Source organism: Rhineura floridana, chromosome 21, assembly GCF_030035675.1.
Source record: "Rhineura floridana isolate rRhiFlo1 chromosome 21, rRhiFlo1.hap2, whole genome shotgun sequence".
Classification (NCBI taxonomy): Eukaryota; Metazoa; Chordata; class Lepidosauria; order Squamata; family Rhineuridae; genus Rhineura; species Rhineura floridana.
The window spans coordinates 18,679,098-18,702,308 of record NC_084500.1 but is presented as its reverse complement, the minus strand read 5'-3'; the positions used below and the strand labels follow the sequence as shown (position 1 = coordinate 18,702,308).

The window sequence follows — 23,211 nt, the reverse complement described above, 5'->3', positions numbered from 1 at the left end:
GCTGCTCTGGTCCCTGCCGCTGGGTTACCCGTTGCTGGATAACGTGCCGGGGGACAAAACAGGGAACTGCATTAAATGCATTTTGCCTTCCACGGATTTACGGTTAATCCCGGTTAATCTCAGGGCAGTTGACGGAAGAGAAGGGTTTGTGGGAGTTGGGGAGGTGATTTTGACTGCCAACCCTGGACACAGGTTCTTGCAAGTAGCGGTATAATACATCTGTCAACATGCAAAAAACAAAGGTATAGGCTGGTTACATAAGAAATCTCCGCCACCTGGTTGAACTGAAGCCAGCTTGCTGACTCCAGGTGGAAAAGCTGAAGGGGAGGCCTGCAGGTATTTCTGCCACGGCATGCCAATCGAAGGGCAGCCTTGTAGAGGCACCCAGGAGCTGAGGAACACTTTCTGGTTTTTCACAAACGGGGACATGAGGTGAGCTTCACTCCTGCAGAAGGAAAAGGCTGCTTTTGGAATGCGACACAGTGGTTGTTATTTCATAGAATCCTAGAGTTGGAAGGGGCCTTGTAGGCCATCAGTCCAACCCCCTGCTCACAGCAGGAAATCCACAGCTAGAGCATCTCCCGCAGATAGCTGTCCAGCCTCTGCTTGAAGACATCCAGCGAAGGGGATCCCACCACCTCCCTAGGCAGTCGGTTCCATTGCCGAACCGCCCTTACTGTCAAGAAGTTCCTTCTAATGGCCAATCTGAATCTACGCTCCTGCAACTTAAAACCATTAGACCTTAGTCCTACCCTCTGGGGCAGCAGAGAACAAATCTGTACCCTCCTCTATGTGACAGCCCTTCAGGTACTTGACGAGTGCAATCATGTCACCCCTCAGCCTTCTCTTCACCAGACTGAACATGCCAAGTTCCTTCAACTTTTCCTCATAAGACTTGTTCTCCATACCGGCTATCATCCTCGTCACCCTCTTCTGGACCCGCTCTAACTTGTCTATATCTTTCTTAAAATGAGGCACCCAGAACTGAACGCAGTATTCCAGATGAGGCCTGACCAATGCAGAATATAGTGGGACTATTACTTTCCTCGACCTGGAAACTATAGCTCTGTTTATGCAGCCCAAAACCGCGTTTGCCTTTTTTGCCGCAGCATCACACTGCTGGGTCATGTTCAACTTGCGATCCACTACAATTCCAAGGTCCTTCTCAAATGCACTACTGCTAAGCCGGGTATTTCCCATCCTGTACCCATGCATTTTGTTTTTGTGGCCTAAATGCAGAATCCTGCATTTGTCTTTATTGAATGTATTAATTTCAGCCCAATTTTCTAGTCTATCCAGGTCCCTTTGGATTTTATTCCTGTCTTCCATTGTGTTAGCTATCCCTCCCAGTTTCGTATCATCCGCAAACTTCATAAGGCTTCCCTCCACTCCATCATCTAAGTCATTGATAAAAATGTTGAAGAGTATCGGCCCCAGGACAGAACCCTGTGGCACTCCACTCGAGACCTCCTTCCAGTCCGAAGCAGAGCCACCGACGGCCACTTCTTGAGTATGGTTTTCCAACCAGTTGTGAATCCACCTGACAGTATTTCCATGTAGTCCGCATTTGACGAGTTTGCTAATCAAAGGGTCGTGGGGGACTTTGTCAAACGCCTTGCTGAAATCTAGATAGATGACATCTACAGCATTTCCACCATCTACTAAGCTAGTGACCCAATCAAAAAGAGATGAGATTAGTTTGACAGGATTTTTTCTTGACAAACCCATGCTGGCTCCAATTTGTAAAGGGCTTCATGGCCTGAGGCCATCCAAGCAGTGTACCAACATTTAAAACTGTTCCTACAAACTCTAAAAAAATGATTAAAAACCATTCCTACAGATGTGCAGTAAATATTTTGTAAGTGACAGGGCTGCACCTCAGGGAAAGCCTCCTTAAACAGGTTAAGTTATTATTTATCACCTGCCTCAGAAGAACTCAAGGCTGTGTCAAAATATAGTTAGACAATGCTAAAAATATGCTAACTATTCGAAAACAAAAAGACTGAAATGGATTAATTAAAACAGAAATACACACACCTCTTATTTATTATTTATGAAGCTGAAAAGGGCTGCGATAAATAAAACTGTTTTCAACCCAATAATGTGGTAGACAAGTCACAGAACCAAAAGCTCGCCCCCTGCATTTCTTCACGAACCACCATGATCCGGGTGCGAGTGAGGGACAACTACTCACACAACAGGCAGCTCTCTTTGAGGATGGGCAGTACCCACCTCGCCAAGACATAGAAAAATTCCCCATCCCAAAGGCAGGCAAATGAGAAATGGTGTGTCCAGAGAGCAATGACTCATACAGAGTTAGAGTGGGCAGCCTCAGTACTTTGGGAAAGACCCTCCTCTGCCTGAGATTCCCATCTGCCCTGGCTGGTGGGAGTTGATGTCCCATACTTCTGGAGGGCACCAAGTTGGTGAAGGCTGCAATAGTCAGCTAGATGGACAAATGGTCTGATCTGGTATAAGGCTGCTTCCTGCATAAGTTACAAAACCCCAGCATTTGCACCAGTCTGTCATCCCTGCTAAATTACACACAAAAAAGGGGGTTTTTTTGGGGGGGGGCTGAACAAACACACATTACAAGCACTTCTTTTTTAGCACGGTTGCCTAGAGGCCATTTTTACTCACCAAAGGCAACCAGGCAAGTGCCCAACTCAAAACCCTGTTAAGAAAGGTAACATAACAAAGTTAACTCAAATGTGGACAGGCAGCTTAGTCACTGGACTGGATGTGGCAGATTGCATTTAAAAAAAAACAACAAGAAAAGAGGCAAACGCAATCCCAGCTGCCAACTGGGCCCTTTCAACTGGATTTAAAAACAGGACCCTCAGCCAGCAACATAACCCGGAGTCCAGCTGTTCAGAAGTGCAGACAAAAATAAGGGGCTTGTGAAAATGCCTTTGGCCATGCATTGCTAAGCGAGTCTGAGAGAGATCCTGCAGTCACTCTGAATAGGACGGCGAGTCAACGAGGTCAGGGTCCCACCCCGCTCCATATTAGTCAGGGGGACTCAGACTAGCTATATTTAGGCGAAGCACACAGGAGAGAAAGAGATCAGGGGACTCCTGCCCTCTCTCGAATTAAACCCATCTGGTGTGGAAGCCACTTTCGGGGGGAACGAAACGGGCTGTACTATTCAGCAGCACAGGCACAGAAATGGGGGGGGAGGGAGAGGCGTGCAGAACTCCGGGGGACGGTGGATCAAGAAGCACCTCTGTAAACCTCCCACCGTGGGCTTGACATCACAACCACTCTGGGAACATGGGCAAGCAAGCTGCAGGCTGGGCGAACAAGACAAGGTTTGAGGACTAGAGCTGAATAGCCTCAAAGCGGAGGAAGAAGCCAGCCAAGAGGAACAGGGAGAAGGGATGTTGCTAATGTTTAAAAAAAAAATGAGGAAGGGCCATAGCTCAACGGCGGAGCACCTGCTTTGCATGCAGGTTCAACCCCCGGCATTTCCAGGTAGGACTGAGGATGTCCCCTGTCAGAAACCCTTTAGAGCTGCTGTCAGTCAGTGTAAGCAGTACTGAGCTAGGTGGACCTTCTCGGTATAAGGGCGGCTTCCCATCTTTCCGGCTGGGAAGGGCCGTGGCTTGGTGGCAGACCATCTGCTATGCAAGCAAGAGGCCCCAGGTTGAGTCCCCAACAGCATCTCCAGGTAGGACTGGGAAAAGACCCTCCCTCTGAGACCCCTGGAGAGCGGCTGCCAGTCAGTACAGGCAATACTGGACTAGATGGAGCAATGGTCTGACTCTGTAAATGGCAGCTTCCTACGTTCCACCAACCAGACAGACACACCCACACCAAATTGCTCAGAGGGCTGGACCCATGCAGTGAATCATTCAGCATGGTGTCTTCAAGCCCACACACAGCCTGCAGAACCGAACTCTGTCTTTTCATCAAAAAACAGACTCTTGGCTTTGATCCTGCCTCCCTGGCAAGGTCTCAAGTTCAGTTCCCTTGTGGGTGGGAGGTCCCTTTTTGTTGCTGGGAGACGGAAACCCTTGCTTATTTGACTGCAAAAATCACTCAAAGATACCAGGAGATCCTGATCTAGCTTTCTACTACTCCTTTTCTATACAAACCAGATACCACGGGAAGATGGATCCTGCAAGCTAGATGCTGCAAGCAGTATGAACTATTCATGTTAGCAGAATGCACCTGTAATATATACTTAAAAAAAAAACAACCCTACCAGATTATTACTTTCCAAAAAAGTGTTCCTCTGTTTTTTGATGGCTGGGGATACTTAACATTTATTACCCTCCCCAACCCCTTAGGATGGGGCAAGGTTTACAAGTCCAATGAGAAAAATGCTAAGTACATCAGTTTATTCCACTTGTCATAGTCACAGAGATCTGAGCAGGGCACTGAAGCCGCTGGAAATGCTACTCAGCAACCAAGGAGCTTTTGAAACTTCAGGAGAAGCGTGAAGGCTAGAAACTTGCTTGAAATAGAGAGATTAGATGGTAGAGGATACTGCCAATAACAAAAGGACTTTGTCAAAGAGACATGCCCACCCAGGCTCCTGTGATGCCATCAACGCTACAAAGAGGTTTGCTAACAGCCACCTACCTGGTCAGCTATGGTGAGCAAGGACTGCCTGCAAGTGACCAAGGAGGGACACTTTTGCAAAGTAGCTACCTGGCTCTTTCCTCCTAACTATCTGTGCGCTTACAAATGACAAACATGGGGATGTGTGGGCAGGTACGCATTTGCCAAATTTGGATATTAAACAGTGATGCACACCTTAATAGCAGGGTGAGGACATACCCAGAGGACAACAGCCTACTGTAAAGGGCAATTTCTGCCCTGCGTCACACCAAGACACATTGTCCAAACGGCAGGCATGAAGGACGCATGTCTGAGCGCCGCCCCCAAAGACATTTCCATCGGAAACCCTCAAGACCTATTAAGCGCACCAGCTATGTCTGCTGTAACCAGGCTACCAGCTCGGTTGTCCCTCAGAGTTGCCATGGAGGGCACTTCAGCCGGCCAAAAAATGCCAAATGCCAGCAGTGATCACTGGCTCTCCACAAAAGGGAAATGCATTTCAGACACAAATGTTGCTCTTTATGTTTCGAAGGGGGGCAAAGAATAAATAAAAAAGCCCTGAACAGTAGCAACGGTAGAATTTCAGCAAGGTCACATCAACCCACGAACCTCGCCTAACCCCTTTGAAAACGACAAACCTACGTTCTTTATGAGGCTTTCTTAGAGCTTTGTTCCAAGAACCACCTCGAAACAGGGCTGTCTGCTGCTGCTCTGTGACAAGGTGGGAAACTGAGGCAGAGAGGGGCCCCTGACTGACCCTGTCGCCAAGGAGGGGTCCAAACAGCAGTCTTCCAGGACCGACAGCAGAGTACGATGCAACAATTGTAGCCGTACTATGAACTGATTGCATTGACTAATAAATAGTAAACTGATTGCACTGATTAGCTTGAACCGTCAAGGCTTCATAACATAGGACGCTGCCTCACACCAGCTTGGGCTACCTTGTCTACCTAGCCGGCGGATGGAGAAGCTGTTTTCAGCGCGAGGGCCACATTCCCTTGTGGGGAACCTTCCAAGGGCCACACACCAGTGTCAGGCAGGCAAAAGAGGGAGGAGCAACAGATGCTACTCTTAGCGTTGCAGAGTAGGGTACATTCTAGCTACACAAAAGCCAGAGGTCTTTGACAGAAATAACGGATGCTGGACACCTCACTTGAAGAAGGATGCAGACAAACTGGAACAGGTTCAGAGGAGGGCAACGAGAATGGTCAGGCGACTGGGAACAAAGCCCTCTGAGGAGACACTTAACTGCATGTTTAGAAGAGGGGAGGCATGATAGCACTCTTCCAAGTACTAGAAAGGTTGTCCCACAGAGGTGGGCCAGGATCTCTTCTCGATCGTCCCAGAGTGCAGGACACTGAATAATGGGCTCAAGTTGCAGGAAGCCTGGATGTTGCTGAACATCCAGGAAAAACTTTGCAACTGTTAGAGCCGTACGACAATGGAACCCATGACCTCGGGAGGTGGTGGGCTCTCCGACCCTGGAGGCCTTCAAGAGGCAGCTGGAGAGCCACCTGTCGGGGTCAGCTCAATCCACACACAACAAGGTTGATGATGGTGGGGGTCTCTGTGGCTTCCCCAGTCTGGTGCCTCCAGATGTTGTTGGACTTCAATGTCCATCTTTGTCTCTCTCTCTCTCTCACACACACACACCTCCATCCAGGCAGGCAAGAGGCATCATCACAACTCAAGGGCTGATTCCAGCTAGGCAAAAGGACTTGAGTAGGGTGCACAGCAGGACCAGTGAGGGGTGTGGCCTGAGATGGGGGCAGGGCCTTGGGAGGGTCCTGAGGGCCACGCAGAGAGGCTTGGAGGGCTCCGTTAGGACCTCAGGGCTGAGAATGGGGAAGGGTCGTAGCTCAGGGGCAGAGAATTTGCTTTGCATGCAGAAGGTCCCCGGTTCAATCCCCAAACTGAAAATGTCCCTTGCCTGAATCCCTGGGGAGCCGCTGCCAACCAGTGAAAGCAGTGCTGAGAAAGATGGACCAATGATCTGACTTAGTATAAGGTAGCTTCTGATATTCCCAGCTAATCCAGCCCTTTATTCAGAACCATGAGGACTAGAATCTTAGGGGAAGGGCTGCAACTCAGTGGTAGAGCATCTGCCTTGCATGCAGAAGGTCCCTAGTTCAATCCCAGGCATCTCCAAGAAGGGCTGGGGAAGAGTCCCTGCCTGAAACCCCAGAGAGCTGTTGCCAATCAGTGTAGACAATACTAAGCTAGATGGACCAATGGTTCAGGCCGATTCTATCTACTTCTGATAGGCAGTGGATCACCAAGTCACTTGCAACCTGATCCCCCTCACTTTTTCATAAACCAACTGGAGATGCCAGGAATTGAACCTTAAAGTGTTCTTTTGGGGGGGGGATTTTGAAACCTGTGCCTCTCCAGAGGTTCAAGACTACACTTCCCATCAGCACCGGCCAGTGTGGCCAATTATCACGGGTGGTGGGAAGGTGTCATGTTGGTGAAGACTGTTCTACAGTTCTCTCCATCAGAGCTCTGCCAAGGTTCTTATGAAGAACGTTTACTGCTAACACCCATAAGCCAAAATGCTTATTTGAAAAAGCACTGCGCGAGCACCAGGGGGGTAAAGCGTCAAGCGCCAACGTTTAAAAAAAATAAAGAAATTATACAGCCTCCACAACCCAGCAGGGTTCTGCCAGCTGAAATGCATCTTCTAATCCCCCACACATGCCAAAAAACCCCATAAAGAGCCTCCCGTAAAGAGCCATCTGATGCCAAGATTCAATAGAATTGGTGCTTAAATTGGAAATGCCTTTTCTTCAGCATTGGCTCCCTGGACAGGGATCGGTTTACCAGGAGCACTTTATTCCCAGGATAAATTTCCATCCATCATTCAATGCAGGCTGTTTTCGACAAAAGCACGACAAACGGCAGGACGGGGAACGTCGCCATCGCCGGCGCATTTCGCGGCTCATTCAACGAGGGCAGGTGCGCCATGTCAGCCCTGGTGAGCACAAGAGCTTTGGGCAGTGCGGCCAGGAGTTTGGTTACAAACTGTGTCCGGCTTCGGCTACTGAAGGACCGTCCAAGCAAAAGGGGGGAAAGGCTGAGTTCCTAGGGCAAGGTTCATCCACTCTCAGCACTCAGCCAGGCTACTTATATCACCTGGCTGCAAGGACATGGGCAGCTGTCCACTATCACTTTTAGGAGAAGGGCCATAGGCTCAGTGGGTACAGCACCTGCTTTGCATGCAGAAGGTTCCTGGTTCAATCCCCGGCATCTCCAAGAAGGGTTGGGGACGACCCGTTGCCTGAATCCCCACAGAGCCGCTGCCAATCAGTGTAGACAAAACTGAGCTAGATGGATCAACAGTCTGACTCAGCGGCAGATGCCTATGTTCCTATTTCATCCCTTTATTCAGAACCATGAGGACTAGAATCTTACCTTATTTTTAGGGGAAGGATCACGGCTCTATGCCAGATTACCTGCTTTGCACGCAGGAGGTCCCAGGTTCCAGTTCTGGTATCACAAGTTGAAAGCAAACAGGTGACAGGAAAGACCATTCTCTGCTAGGGATTCCAGGAGAACTGCTGCCAACCAGAGTTGACAATACTGGGGCAAGGCAGACAAATAAGTCTTGACCTGGTCTTCCTGAGCTCCTTAAGAAGGTGATGGCCTTAGGTCTAGGATTCAAATGCAGACTGCCTCTGAAAGTGGAAGCTCCATTTAACTATTTCAGGCTAGTACCAATTCTCATTATCTAACCCTTTTAAAAAAGTGGCCATCCCTGCTATCTTTGTTCATTCCCCCCCCCCAATTTCCTCCTTTATGGTTCCCAGGGGGTCTTGGTCAGGCAGCCAGGGCAAGTCAGCCTTTGTGAAACTCATTTAAAAATCTGCCGTGCAAATGCACCCCAAGATAATGCCTTCTTTAAAAAGGGACTTCCACTGTGGTCCCATGCAGAGTCGTCCGTCGTCCCACCTCCCACGCACAAAATACTACTTATTTGCCTGGCACCTAAATGACATCTTAGATAGGAGAAACACACTTTTTTTTTTTTTTGCAAGGATGTTTGTAGTCCAGCATTTAACAAAAAGCAGAGTCAAGACGAAGCTGGTCATCTTGAGAAAAGAGCATGCAGAGAAGAACGGGAAGAGGGGAGCGATGGGTAGAACAGCATTATAGCGAAATGTTTTCAGTGTTTATTTTCCTTCTCAGCCAGGGACGGGGACAGCCCTGTAGTCCTCACAGTGGCCAACCAGATGGGAACGCAGGACCTGAGTGCAACCAGCACTCCTCTCCTGACTCACAGTTCCCAGCAATGGGGAATTCAAAGGCAGTGGAGGGAGAACTTAGCCATTGTGGCTAGTAGCCACTGACAGCCTTCCGCTTCACGAAAAGGGACAAGTGCATGAAAACACAGAAAGAGAGAGAGAGACACACACAAAGCACTGTTGGCCTTTTGCTTACTGGGATTTTCTGCCTGCTTCCGTCCTGCAAGGAGAGCTGCCTTGCAAAAGCAAACAGGTAGATTCTTTTCTCTCCCCTCTCTTTCTCTTTTGAAGCCACAATCACGCACTCATCAGTCGGCTTAAGGGGCTTTTGTTCCTCTTTTCATTAAACTCACCCGGACAGAGAGGAGGAGGGATTAAAACCTCAGCGCAGGCTGCTCTTGCGGAACAGGCCAACTTTATACAACTCAGAACACCCCTCTTGTCGAAACCGCCACAAGTCAGGGCTAGGGAAGAAAAAATATGTCTTTTTTTTTTACAAAGCGACCTCGTTCCAAGTCAGGCCACTGGTCCATCTGCCTCAGGACTGCCTGCATTGACCAGAAGCAGCTCGCCAGGGTTTCCAGCCTATCAGGAGATGCCAAAGACTGCACCTGGGACCTTCTGGATGCAAGGGAGAGAGGCTCTACCACTGAGCTCCCTCTAAAATTAACACAAGTTTCCAGTCCTCACCGTTCTGAACGAAGGGCCGATTTGCTACGAACACAGGGACCTGTCGTAATCCCAGCTATGACCCTACTACTGAGCTGTGGCCTTTCCTCATAGGAAGCTGACCGACTTGCACAGAGTCGGACCAACAGGTCCATCTAGCTCAGTGCTCTCTACGCTGACTGGCCGCGGCTCTCTAGGGTTGCAAGCAGAGTGTCTTTCCCAGCCCTACCTGGAAATGCCGCTGAGGACTGGACCTGGGACCTGCTGCACGCATGGCAGGGGCTCTATCACTGAGCTACGGCCCCCCTCAATGTAAGCCAGGGGGGCCACTCGGACACACAAAAGACCCGCCATAAACACACACTGGGCACCTCATCGTTTTCCCTCCAGAGGCTTTTCACGTAGGGCTCGGCTGTTCCGATCTTCGTTTCCGCCTCCACCCACCCAGGTCATTGGGACTCGGCGTTCTCCTGAGAGAACCGAGGCAGATTGTGATGTCATCAAGCCCTACCTGGTATCCTCCAGATGTACCAGACTACAACTGCCATCAGCCCCAGCTGGCATAGAGGTGGAGGAGAGTGGCTGCCATCAGCCCCAGCCCCGCCCCATCGAACCCTGAAAAAGTCTTTTGTCTAAATCAAGGATGGGGTACCCTGTGGCTCTCCAGATGTTGCAGGGCTCCAACTCTCCATCACCTGGCATCTTCACACGGGGCTGGGGCAGACCCCCTCTCTGAAACCCTACGGCACCCTTTGCCAGCCAGCTTGGGGTGCCTCGAAGAGTATTGGACGACAACTTCTTGCTGATGGGAGTTACAGTCCAAAACGTCAAGAGGGCCTTTCAACAAAAGTATCGTTCCCAAGATTCCTTGTGGCGAGCCAATCCCTGCCAACCCACTTTGTACCGAACAAACCCTCACCACTCCCCATCTCCCCCCCCCCAATATATTGAACATTACAGTATGGGTCACACATACATTCAGCACTGCCTTGGCCCCTTTTTTCTTCCAAGGAGAATCCCAGACCCTCTCCCCCCCCCCCCGATTCCCTCTGCCTCTGTGCGGCTCAAGACCACCACCACCACCACCCTGGCAACTCTCAAAGCCTGCTCCAAATTGCTTGGGCAGAGCTGCGACATGCAAAAATGCAGCACTGAGCAAACAGGAGCCTGGCTGTGTGTTGTGGCAACGGCGGGAAGGCAACAAGAAAGGCAAGGCGAGTGCGGAGCCAAGGCCAGCCCGCAAGCTCAGACTCACAGGTGGAGGCCAAGAATAGAGCGGCTGCCTTTACATAAGAGGGGGAAGGAAGAGCAGAATTAAGCGGGGGGGGGGTGAGGTTGCAGTGGACAGGCAGTGTCTTGCTAAAGGCAACGGTGACCGTTTTGAAACCCTCCAAACTGAGCCAGCAGTCAGAACTGCAAGAGGACCAGTAACCGGTAACCGAAACCTGGCACAAAACCACCCACAACGCCCTTTGGAACATGCATAAGCTGAATTAGGTTTCCTCGGAAATAATCATCGCAATTTTTTCTTCTTAAACCACACAAGGTCCTAGTCCACTTGAGTGCAGAGAAACACTAAACAGCAGAGACGGGGATCCTCCGGCCCATGGGCCAAATCAGTTTAAACTCCACCCAGGAGCAATCCAATCCCTGCTGAAAGTAGCGAGGGTTGCATTCAGTGCTGAATTTAGACAGCCCTGCTGCTTTAGGTGGACAAGGGTCCCAATGGCCACTAGCCATGATGGCTATGCTCTGCCTCCATAGTTGGAGGTGGGATGCTTCCAAATACCAGATACTGCAAGAGAGGAGAGTTGCTGTTGCGCTCAGGTCCTGCCTGTGGGATTCCCGTTGAGGCATCTGGTTGGCCGCTGTGAGAACAGGAGGCTGGACTAGATGAGCTCCCTTTGGCCTGCCCTAGCAGCAGGGCTCCTCTTACGCCCCCAGTGGGCTCACAACCACCTGGTGCCATGCGATGGCGGGTGACGGACTGGGGGGGGGGGAGACTCACCCACCTGTCAAAAGTGACCTGGAGAGGGGTGGCTGCTTGTTGATCCTGCCTTTTTTGTCAGACAAAAAGAGATTCCCCAGCCCTGCTAAACGGGACAGACTCTGAAACACGAGGAGGTGGTAGGGGGCAGGGAGGGTGGCACGGCCCCTTTGGATGCAGGGGCTGTTATTACAATAAGAGGCCAGAAAACAGTCGTATTCTGGACCTTCACACTCCATCAAACCCTCTCCCTCTAGACAAGGGATGGGGAAACGTGGGTCCCTCCAGATGTTGCTGGACTCTAGCTGCCAGCAGCCTGCATGGCCATCACTGAGGGATGATTGCTGGGAGCTGGGAGTCCAGTAGCATTGAGGGCCATAGATTTCCCCGTGCTTATTTTATTTGCTTATAAGATTGCCTCCCCGCCCTTCACCACAAGGTCCCAAGGTGGTTTGCAATAATATAATATCATTATAAAAAATCAGGTAAGACACTTAAAATGGATTAAAAACCGTTCCAGCTGGAACAGAAGGGTATAAATTCAGCAGAAGTGTGGGTCCCACAAAACAAACACCTTAACTGTCAAAGGCCAGGGTGAAGAGGATTGGAGATAGCCTTGTTCAGGGCATGATGGGATATGTGTGGGGAAGAATAAGGCAATTAGTCCCCTCCAGGAAGGTCATACTTGTATGTGATTTTAAGGTGCATCTTTGCAGGAGAGCAAACAGGAAATTCAGTGGCCGGGGGCAGGCGTCGGTGTTAAGGAAACAGTGGGGAGGAAAAAGACAGAAATAGAAACGGGGAGAACCCTCATCGTTTGCCAGATCAATGATTAACGGACCAACGGTTGCTCAACGCTCCTGAAACGATTCCCGGGAACTAGCTCTGAAAAAGAGCAAGCAATGAGCCCTGCCAGTTGGGCAGAGCAGGAAGTTGCAGTGGCAGGAAGTAGCTGTGGGGCAAAGGTCTCTGGGGTGGGGGAGATGACTGAAGGAACCTGGCCAGGGTGGCACAGGGAGGCAGGAGGGCAAGAACCAAGGATCAAAGCAACTCTCCACCAATCAGCGCCTCCCACTTGGGGAGAGCAAACCACGCACAGCAACTCACACAGAGGTGCGGCAGGCCGATCTGCCAAGTCTGGATCCCAAGGTGAAGCTGCCAGCCCTGAGGGAGAAGGCCAACTGGAAGGCGGCAAAGTGAGAGCACAGGACTGTATAGGCACAGCGGGCAGCCTCTCCTGCAAGATGGTTACTTTGGGGGAGGGGTGGGGGATTTATTACCAACAAGCTATTCATGCACAGTTCAGCCGCCCTACAATTTGATAATTACTAGTATTAATACTGCCAGATTTATTTATTTTTTGTAAATGGAGGAGGGTACAACAGGCAATGCCAAGTGATTTTAAAACAGCCATCCCCAACTCGGCACCCTCTGGAGGTTTTTAGGCTACCAATCTCATCAGCTCCAGCCAGCAAGGCTTGAAAAGCAACGCCAGACAACCCCTGCCAGCCTTCAGGGTCTGCCCCATTCCACCCAGCTGCCCAGAGGCCGAGATTCTTGTCCTGCATGTGACCTGTGGGCTGCGTGCTCCCGGCCCAGGCCTTAGACCCATCCAGCTGCAGGGAAGAACAAGAGGCGACTGTTTCTGCTACTGCTGCCACCGCCCACGGAAGGACAAAATTGTAGCCGGCGTCGTCCACCGCCGCTCAAAGAGGCCTCAGCCTCTTTGTGTCTTTCCCCTTTGTTTTTCTCCACTCCCCTTTTTAAACGGGATCCCAGGTCAATTTTCAGCCAGCTTCCACAGCCGCCTTGGCTCGGGGCTGCCTCTGCAAGCTCACGTTCCTGCTCAGGCCCCACAAAGCTGGGTCAAGAGTTTTGTCACCAGAGAAATGGACGCAGCACGTGGAAGCAATGAAAGGCTTTCCAAGTCAGGCTCCAGGCTGGACAGGTGGTTTGAGGGTGGGGTGAGAAGAGGCACTGAGGAGATCTGGAGCCTTCTGGGGGCACAGCACGAGGCCCGTCGAATCCAGCAGAACTGACACCTCCAAAATTCTCTGGAAGAAGAGGCTAGAGCCCTCCTCACCCCGCTCTTGCCCCCTACCCCCAGCAATCCACTTTCAGAGGTACTCTAACTCTGAACATTATTTGTTTATTGACAGATTATTGCATTTATATCCCACCTTTCTCCCCAAGGAGCTCAAGGTGGCATACATGGTTCTTCCCCCCTTCCCCATCTTATCCTCACAACAGCCCTGTGAGGTGGGTTAGGCTGAGAGACAAGTGAGTGACCCAAGGTGGGTCGGTCAATAATTTTATTACAATCATAAGACGTGTTCAGATTAAAATATGGAGCACAAACAACAGTGCACAGAAGATACCATTTCTCTAATTTAGCTAATACAGCCTGGGCCAAGATCACTCACTGAGCGTCATGGCTGAGTGAGGATTTGAACCCAAAGCCAACACTCCAGCCGCTATACCGCAACTGACCTATGCATCATACATGCCACGACAGAGCCAATGTTTCAGATTGGTTAGAGCTAAAGAGAGTTTATGTTCTGCAGCAAAGGTACACACATCTTCCTCCTGCTCTCTAAAGAGATTAGATAAATAGACAGACAGACAGACAACAACTTAATGGAGGTTGCTCAGGAGAGAATCCTGATAAACTTCACTCCAAAAAAAGCCCTCTGACAGTGAAATTCACCAGGAATCTCTCTCCTGCAAGATTCACCATAAGGAACATGATCAGCACCCTTTGATCCACAAAAACTTCCTTCCCAGGTCGAAAACAACTTTTATCCCACAGTTGAGATCTTAGCATCTTGCAACAGGAGAGGATTAGTCAAGCTAGCATTAAGCAAATCAAAGTGTACGCGCTGTTCCTGAAATTTTAGTAAGGAGTGAGCGCTGTTAAGAGGAAGAGTGTGGATTTCAGTTCTTCAAAGTTCTGGTGGCTCAGGGCAGTAAAATAAGCCACAGCAAGAACATCTCACACACATATACACACGCACACCCCACACACACTGTGTGCGGAAATACACACTGAATGACTGGCAATCCCCAACGCTCACCCCCACGGCTGATTTAACATTACAAGGAGGGGGGAACAGAGAAGGCAAAGAGCTAAGGAAAGAGGTGCAAATTACAGCAATATTTGCCAACCGGGTGCCCCCCAGATGTTTTGGACTGCAACTCCCATCAGCCCCACAAGCAAGGCGCAAAGGCCCTCCCCAGCCTCCAATATATCCTGAGGTACACTGCCTCAGAACATGGAGGATCCATTCAGCTAACATACTGTGGCATCTGAGCAGCAAATTGCCCAAAAGGTGTAGCCCACTCTGTGGCTTGTATCCAATGTTAGACCTGTTCAGAAGTGGACACACTGAAATTAATTGACATGGCTCACTTAGGTCCATCAGTTTCAGTAGGTTTACTCCAAGTAAAACACAGCTGGAAACAGCCCTCTGTTTTATTTTAAAGATCACTTACTGTGGATTTGGGTTTTAATTTTGATTAATGACTTGGATGAGGAGGTGCAGGGAATGCTTATCAAATTTGCAGATGATACAAAATTGAGAGGGATAGCTAATAACCTGGAGGACTGAAACAAAACTCAAAGGGATCTTGATAGGCTGGAGCATTGGGCTGAAAACAAGAGAATGACATTTAACAGGGATAAGTGCAAAGTTCCACACCTAGGAAAAAGAAACCAAATGCACAGTTATAAGATGAGGGATACTTGGCTCAGCAATATTTCATGCAAGAAGGATCTTGGGATTGTTGTTGATCACAAGCTGAACATGAGCCAACAGTGCAATGTGGCTGCAAAAAAGGCAAATGCAATTTTAGGCTGCATTAAAAGAAATAGTTTCCAAATCAAGTGAAGTACTAGTTCCCCTCTTTTCGGCACTGCTTAGGCCTCAGTTTGAGTACTGCGTCCAGTTCTGGGCACCACACTTTAAGAAGGATGCAGACAAACTGGAACAGGTTCAGAGAAGGGCAATGAGGATGATCAGGGGACTAGAAACAAAGCCCTATGAGGAGAGACTCAAAGAACTGGGCATGTTTAGCCTTGAGAAGAGAAGACTGAGGGGATATGTTAGTATTCTTCAAGTACATGAAAGGCTGCCAAGGAGGGCCAAGAATAATGGGCTCAAGTTGCAGAAAGACCGATTTTGACTGAACATCAGGAAAAACTTCCTAACTGTTAGAGCCATACGACAATGGAACCAATTACCTAAGATTCGGATTCCTGCATGGAGCAGGGGGTTGGACTTGATGGCCTTTTAGGCTCCTTCCAGGTATACTATTCTATGATTCTAGTTGTGTTGGTTTTACCTGCTCATGTTTGGAACTCGCTGCCTACTAGCATCAGGCAGGTGCCTTCACTATGCTCTTTCCAGTGCCTCATTAAAAAATTTTGTTTAGGCAAGCCTACCTAGACATGTAGAAGGTGGCATATGCTTTAATCTCTCTTTAGTTTATTGTTGATTATAATTACTTTTTGAATGTTTTTAAATACCTGTTTCTAATGGTCTTTTACTTTTGATGTTCAATCAATCAATCAATCGATTGATACTTTTGATGTTGTATTTTATGCTTTTTGTAAACCACTTTGAGGTTTTATTACAATCAAGCGGTATCTAAGTTTTGTTAAATAAAAATAAATGTTATTTTATTTAGTAAGATTTACAAACCGCTTAGCCAAAGAGCTCTCTAAGTGATGTGCATAGTAAAATTGTAGTAGATTAAAAACAATGACAATACACAGTTGAAATCCACAAAACCATTAAAAAAACAAATATACTAAAATAATGACACACTAAAAACACAGATAAAAATCAGTAAAAACAAATATTGGTTAACTATATGTCGTAACTGACTTGAAGGCACATAACTACAACAAATATGTCTGGGTAGGCTTGCCAAAACATTTTTTTTAAAAAATCAGCAGGCATCTATTTAGTAGATTTTTTAAATTTGTGATTTGTATGAATTGACTGTGTTTTTAATTGTATTGGATCCCGCCCTGAGACTGGCTGCGATAAAGGGCGGGTTAGAGATTTCCTAAATAAATAAATACAGATTATTTATAGCGTGAATTGGTGCACCACAAAACCTAGAAAACGCCTCTCTTTGGAAGGACCCTTAATTTTGCTTCCCTGGACAGAAAAAGCTGAGACAGGCATATTTCAGAGGCAACCCACCCCCAACATACACCCCCCCCCCAGACAAGCAGGCCAAAGGGAATCTGAAGCTACTTGGAGAGATAACTGCCAGTTTCTGACCAAGCAAAGCTTGCAAGCATTAATCTTTTTACAGTGGTTGTAAAATTTTAACATGTCAGATCAACAACAGAGAGGCGCTCACTCGCTCTTTCACAGCCGGCCCAGACGCCACAGTAAATGTGAACAAGATGCGAAACTCAGAATCTTCTTCCCCCCTCCTCTCTTTCTCTCTCTCTCTCACACACACAAATTTGGGGAAATGTCTTTAACATGCTCACCAAAATTTACATGTACAAATCAAAGTAAAATATATAAGAAGTGTTTTAAGGGGGATGGGAGATTTTTCCCACTTGTGCACACTGGGATGCATCCAAATTTAGTTCTGCTCATAGAAGATCCACTGAAACTGAGGGACCTAAGTTAATCATTCCCATTAATTTCAGTGGTTCTACTCTGAGTACGACCAGCGTTGGATACAACCCACTGTGAGTTTTTGTGCGTGTGTGTGAGAGAGAAAGGCACCTTGAGGACTAGTGTGGCTGAAAGGAAGCCTAGACCCTTGGAGAGAGCATGTCTGTTTCACTAGGCAAACACACATAACCACCCTTCTTGTTTGCCTCTCTCTCTGTTTCTGAAAGCGGAAAGGAAAATTACAAGTAATTTTAAACATGAAAACCAGGAACCTGCCTCACACTTTTTCTACAACAGCAAGACAGAAATGCGTAAAGATCACAATGTGAAAGCCAGCAACTGGGCCTCGCAGCGGACCCTCTCACACACTTGGTCACGGCTGCTAATCTCCGAAGAGGATGCGGCAGAACCTGTTCCTGATAACCACAAGCGTTTATCTCCCCGTTCCAGGAGAGGAAAGGGTGGGTACCCCACAGCTGGTCGTAAGCAAAGGGATTTGCACTCCCTGTTCCTCTACTATCAGGACCTCACCAAGCCACTAGAGGAGGAACACTTTGCAACTTAATCACTCTGCCCTCCTCTGCAGGCGCCTTGGTCTAAGTATCTTATCTGTACAACAAACCTGATTTTAAAAAAATATGTTTTAAGTCAATGGTCAGAATCTCCTAAAACTGTGGCTATGCTACTATAGAATATATCAACTAGCCGTGCCAGGCAGATTTGCCTTTTGAAGTTGCCTGGCTGCTGGATCAGTCCAAAGGGGGCCAACATAGTCCAGCTTCCTGTTCTCTGTGGCCAACCAGATGCCTCGATGGGAAGCCTGCAAGCAACACCAATTCTCCCTGCCTGCGATTCCCAGCAACTGGTATTCAGAGCGCACAGATTGGTAGCCTTATCGCCCACAAATTTGCCTAATCCCCTTTTAAAGCCATTTGAGTTAGTGGCCATCCCTAAAACTTATTTTATTTGTTTATCACATTTATACCCCGCCTTTTCTTTTTCACGATAAAAACTCAAGGCGCCTTCCATATGGTTCCCAGGCGGTCTCCCATCCAGGCACTGACCAGACCTGACCTTCAGCAGGGAGCTGGCCTCATATGCCTTCAGACCACAGCCTGGGACTTGTGAGAGCAAATTCCATAGTTTTAACTATCTGCCTTGCGTGAAGAAGCCCCTCATTTTGCCTGCCCCAAATCTCCCACCAACCAGTTTCAACATTCAGCTTTTGAAGTCAGGCGTTACAAAGAAAGACACAAAAGGGTCACATACTGTATTTGTTATAATGCCTTCTTGATCCTGTTCCATTCCCCCACCCAGATATCAAGATCTCCCTCTGCAAGCACGTGGGCAAAGAACTCACTTATCAAGTCAAGTTTCTAACACATTAGGATCGCAAAAGGCACCACAATTTAGGGCTACCGCAGTCCTCTAGCTTCATAACCTGGTCCACGAATCAGTCCTCTGCCTTTGAAGTTCTGCAGCAGAGTTTATCCACTACCTTTGGAATTGCGTAGAGGAGTTTATCAAGTAACTATTATTACTGTTATTATCACTATTTATTTAGATGCTATTTTAAGCCCCCAGGCCCCCAACTAGTACATTAAAAACATTCAAGAGCAGTTGTATGGGATCGGACCATAGATCCAGTATGGGGAGCCTTTGGCCCTTCAGATGCTGTTGAACTACAACTCCCATAAGCCCCAGCAAGTATGGTCAATGGTAAAATTCAGCAACATCTGGAGGGCAAAGGTTACCCCCAGCACCTGTCAAAGATCCATCAAGTCCAGCAACTGAGTCCCAAGGCTGGGTGCCTGTGGACTCCAACAAAATAAGATATGAAGGCGATTCCCATCCTGGTATTTGTCACCTAATGCCTGACACTCAAAGAGGAAGACTGCCTTGGAACATGGAAGCTCTTCTCCACGATCAAGGCTAATGTCTCCTTGCATTTTCCTAGCTCTACTTGAAAGCCATCTAGGCTAGTCCTCGGCGCCATGACCTAGGGCCCTGCACTCCCAAAGTTAATGGTGCTGCGCAAAGATGACATCTGTTTTTCTCCATCTGGCAGATCGCACTGGATGACCCTGAGTGCTATTGTTGTCGTAAAGGGAGAAAAATGTCTTGAGGTGGGGAAAAACCTGTCAGTGACCGAGGCTCTCATACGTCACTCGGTTATGGCTTTCTGTCCATCTTCCCCCATCTCAAATAGGCAGCTCTTGTTTGAGAGGTGCCAGAGGCCGGCAACTGCTGTTGGGAGAGGGGACAGCAAAGGCCTTGATTTCTTGAGCCAGGCAAGCCATCAAAGGGGAAGTCAAGAGGCAACTTTGGGAGCCCTGAAACACAGTAACTAACTGCAACTCATTTTGGGTCAAGGGTGCCCACTTGGAAGGGCCTCCTTAAAAGGCACAACGCTAGCAAATGTCCTGGGATGAAGATGCAAGAGGAAACCAGTGCCGCCAGGACTGGATTCCTGAAATAGGTACAAATAATAAAAAGAGCCACAGTTCAAGGCCGCGGGCAGAAGGAGCATTTGTTACTGGGCTGTGTTCTGGGGTTTCAACTCTGCACTGTCCGCACAAGCCATGCTTAGGGCTGTAGCTGAGAGCTCAGGGGCAGAACCCCTGCTTTGCATGCAGAAGGTCCTGGGTTCAATTCCCAATGGCATCTCCAGGTAGGGCTGGTAAACACCTCCTTGCCTGAAACTCTGGAGGGCCGCTGCCTGTCAGTGCAGACAATACTGAGCTAGACAGAGCAATGGCATAATTCAATATAAGGCACCTTCCTATGTTCCTACAGCAGTAATCCATTGATTCAGAACTTGTGCTAGAATCTTACTTTATTTTTTAGAAGAAGGGACTGCAGCTCGTAATAGTGCACCTTAATCCGAGAGAGCGTCTCCAGGTAGGCTTGGAAATTCGCCTCCCTGAAAAACTGGAGAGCAGCTGCCAGTTGTGTTGATAATACTGAGCTAAGGTAGACCAATGGCCTGATTTGGTATACAGGAGCCTCTTATGCTTTTATGTTCTCAGGGCAAGGCCCTGGAGATGCCAAGTGTGTTTGCTTCTTCTCGGCAGGGCCCAGGAGCTTTCAACAGCCTCACAGCAGGCAGAAATTCAACATGTGTAGCTTCCCCCCAGCACAGAGATATAGCAATGGCGAACACTACATCTGCTGAATTGCAGTATCTGCTGAAGTTGGGGTGGGGAGGAAGAGATGGAAGTGAAACCCCCCATCTCTGGTAGTGGGGCTGATAAGTGCACCTAAAGTTGTCTTTAGAGGCCTACAGCATTTCACTTGCTTCTCCTAGACATTAATCTCAGAAGGCAAAATTCCACTGGCTAATTATTTAACGTGATTGCTCAATTAAAACAAAACAAAAAACAGAACTTCAGCCATTCTAGGAAAGGGCTCCCAGCACACACAAACAGCAATCCTCTCCCTGGATACATCTTGATGCAGACCTCAGCAACACACAGATATCTGCTGCCAGTTACTGACAAATTAATATGCCTGTGCCCCATTTCCGTCCCCCTCCCGAAACAACGGAAAAGCTGCAATGTCAGAGACCAGAGTCTGCTGTTCTGCAGAAGGCAAGAGGCAGAAGCAGAGGCAGAGAGAGAGAGAGAGAGAGAGAGAGAGAGAGAGAGAGAGAGAGAGAGAGAGAGAGCTGGCACACAACATCCTGATTTATCATGAACAGTGACTTTTAATAAAGTCAAAAAGACAAACAAAGCTTATATTCCTGAGCAACACATTTTTTTTGTTCTTCACAAAAGCTCATTCTTTTTGGTATGGTATCCCTTGCCATCTTCATAAGTATCTTAGAACAAGTGACAAGACACCTTCTATTTGAAGCTGGAGGTGCCCAAAATGCTGTGTACAGGACTCTCTTTCCTTCCTAACCAGGATAGACTAGTTCTGTGAGAGCCAGAAGCTTGCTGGTTGCATTTTTGGATACTAGCTGATCCAACCGGGGGGGACGCGGACCTCTCTTGCACATTCAGTCTGTGGAATCAACAGCACTGCCAGGATTTTGAAGGAAATCACGGATGCAGATGGGACCCTACGATGAACTCTGGATTTTGGAATTTCTGCCTGTGGGGGTCCTTTCCTGCATGAAGCCTCGGGGGGACGGGACATGCCAGCTTCTGCTTCCTTCCCCTTTCCTCTGCTGATTCCGTCATGACAGAAGTTTAGATTGCAACCTCCTGGGCGGGGGACCTGATCCCTTGTACTCCGTAAAGCACCAGGCACACCAAGGGCACGATATAAATAAAAGCAACCGCCGATTCTGTCACTAATGAATCTCCCAAGCAAGCATCGCAAGATTCACAAGGCTCCTTAAGAAGGATGTTTCAGAACACAACGGTGCTTGGAGAAGGGGGTCGGCCCAGTTCCTGCATCTGAAAGCAACACGCCTGCCAGGAAAGGCTCTTGGCCTCCCTTGTGTTCTCCAGGCAATCTCAAGAGACACCCGTCCAAAGGAGGAGGCCTCCTGTGCTGGCTAGCATGGGGGAAGTCCGCAGCTCAGTGGAGGAGGGTCTGCCTTGCATGCAGAAGGTTCAATCCCCCCACAGGGAAAATGTCTTGCCTGAAACCCTGGGGAGCGGCTGCCAGTCAGTGTAGACAATACTGGGTTAGATGGACCAGTGCGACTGATTCGGTATATGGCGGGTTCTTGGCTTCCTAAGCATTAAACATCATCCGAAGCAGCTAACCCAGAACTTAAGAGCCTCAGAAGAGCCCTGCAGCCGGATCAGGCCGAAGGAGTTGCTACTTAGTCCAGCAACCTGTTCTCGCAGGGGCTAGCCAGATGCCCCAATGGGAAGAAGCTCACAAGCAGGACCGGAGCAAAACAGCAACACTCCCCACTTGCAATTCCCAGGAACTGGCAATCAACGGCATACAGCCGCCCCAAAGCTTGTTTTCCAGACACTAGTGTTTTAATCGCCAAGGCTTTGTTTGAGGAAGAGGTTGAACTGATGGGGTTTTGCATGGGGGGGAAGAACGGTATTAAAAGGCATCCCCGCTAAGGCTGGCAACGGTCCCATTGTTGTTCAGAGACCGCTCTGCAAGGCCCTGCAACTGTACAAGCTCATTTAGCTGACTTGGAACTTCTTCTGTAGCTATTCCCGGAGAGTCGACAGCAGGAGCCCATCGCTCCGCTTCCCCACCCCTCGCACTGCAGGGGTGGAAGACCATTTGAGAAGCAGGCTAGAAAAGGACCCCTGGAGTTATAGGTGCAGGGAGAGAGTTACAGGGCCCTCTTGTGAGTCCGGGAAAGGGCGTGTGCTGGGACGCAGTAAAGGGAAACCACAGTACCTTTTACCAAATCAAGTGGAAAAAGGAAAGAACGAATGAAAGAAAGGGTGCGCGCTCCCCCCAGCACAGGAAATTAAGAGCACGGAAATAAGACAGGCAGACCAAACATAACTCAAATTAACAACAAGCCTGGATATTTGATATAGGGCTGAAGAACAGCCAGGCCAGCCCAGAAGAGAGAACTCCAAACCTGCTTAAAGGGGGTCAGGCAAGATGAGCCAAAAGGAGAAATAATTCTCTAAGATGCCAAACCTTATAACCAATGTTTAACTGTTGCATGATTATGCTTTAGATAAGCTATTGATAAAGGCCATTTGGCCAAAAAGTGTTGGGCAATTTGTCAAAATCAAGATTTTTTTTTGTATCTTTGAGAATTATTTCTCCTTTTGGCCCATCTATCATTGGATGCTTCCCATTTCTGGTGTGGTTTCAAAAAATTTGCAAGCAAAATTGCAAATTATTATCAGTCATAATGGGCAAATCATTTGCAAGCAAGATTACAAAACATTACTATTATTATTAACTGCCCACTCTTCACTCTTCCAGGGAACTCTGGGAATTGTAGCTCTGTGAGGGGTCATCTAACAACTCTCAGCACCCTTAACAAACTACAGTCCCCAGGATTCTTTGAGGGAAGCCATGACTATTTAAAAGTGGTATGATAGCGCTTTAAATGTATCGTGCAGATGAGGCCTCAAGCATCAGGTCTGCTTAAGTTCTGGTCAACACACAGAGGAATCAGACTAGATCAGCCTAGGCTAGGGGTGGTGGCCCTCTTCCGGCC

At 48.5% G+C, this 23,211-nt stretch overlaps 1 protein-coding gene across 1 annotated transcript in view; it reads right to left on the bottom strand.

Moving 5' to 3' along the window:
• Positions 1 to 23,211, bottom strand: part of SSH2 (slingshot protein phosphatase 2) — a 124,138-nt gene that overhangs the window by 45,826 nt on the left and 55,101 nt on the right. The window lies entirely within an intron of this gene.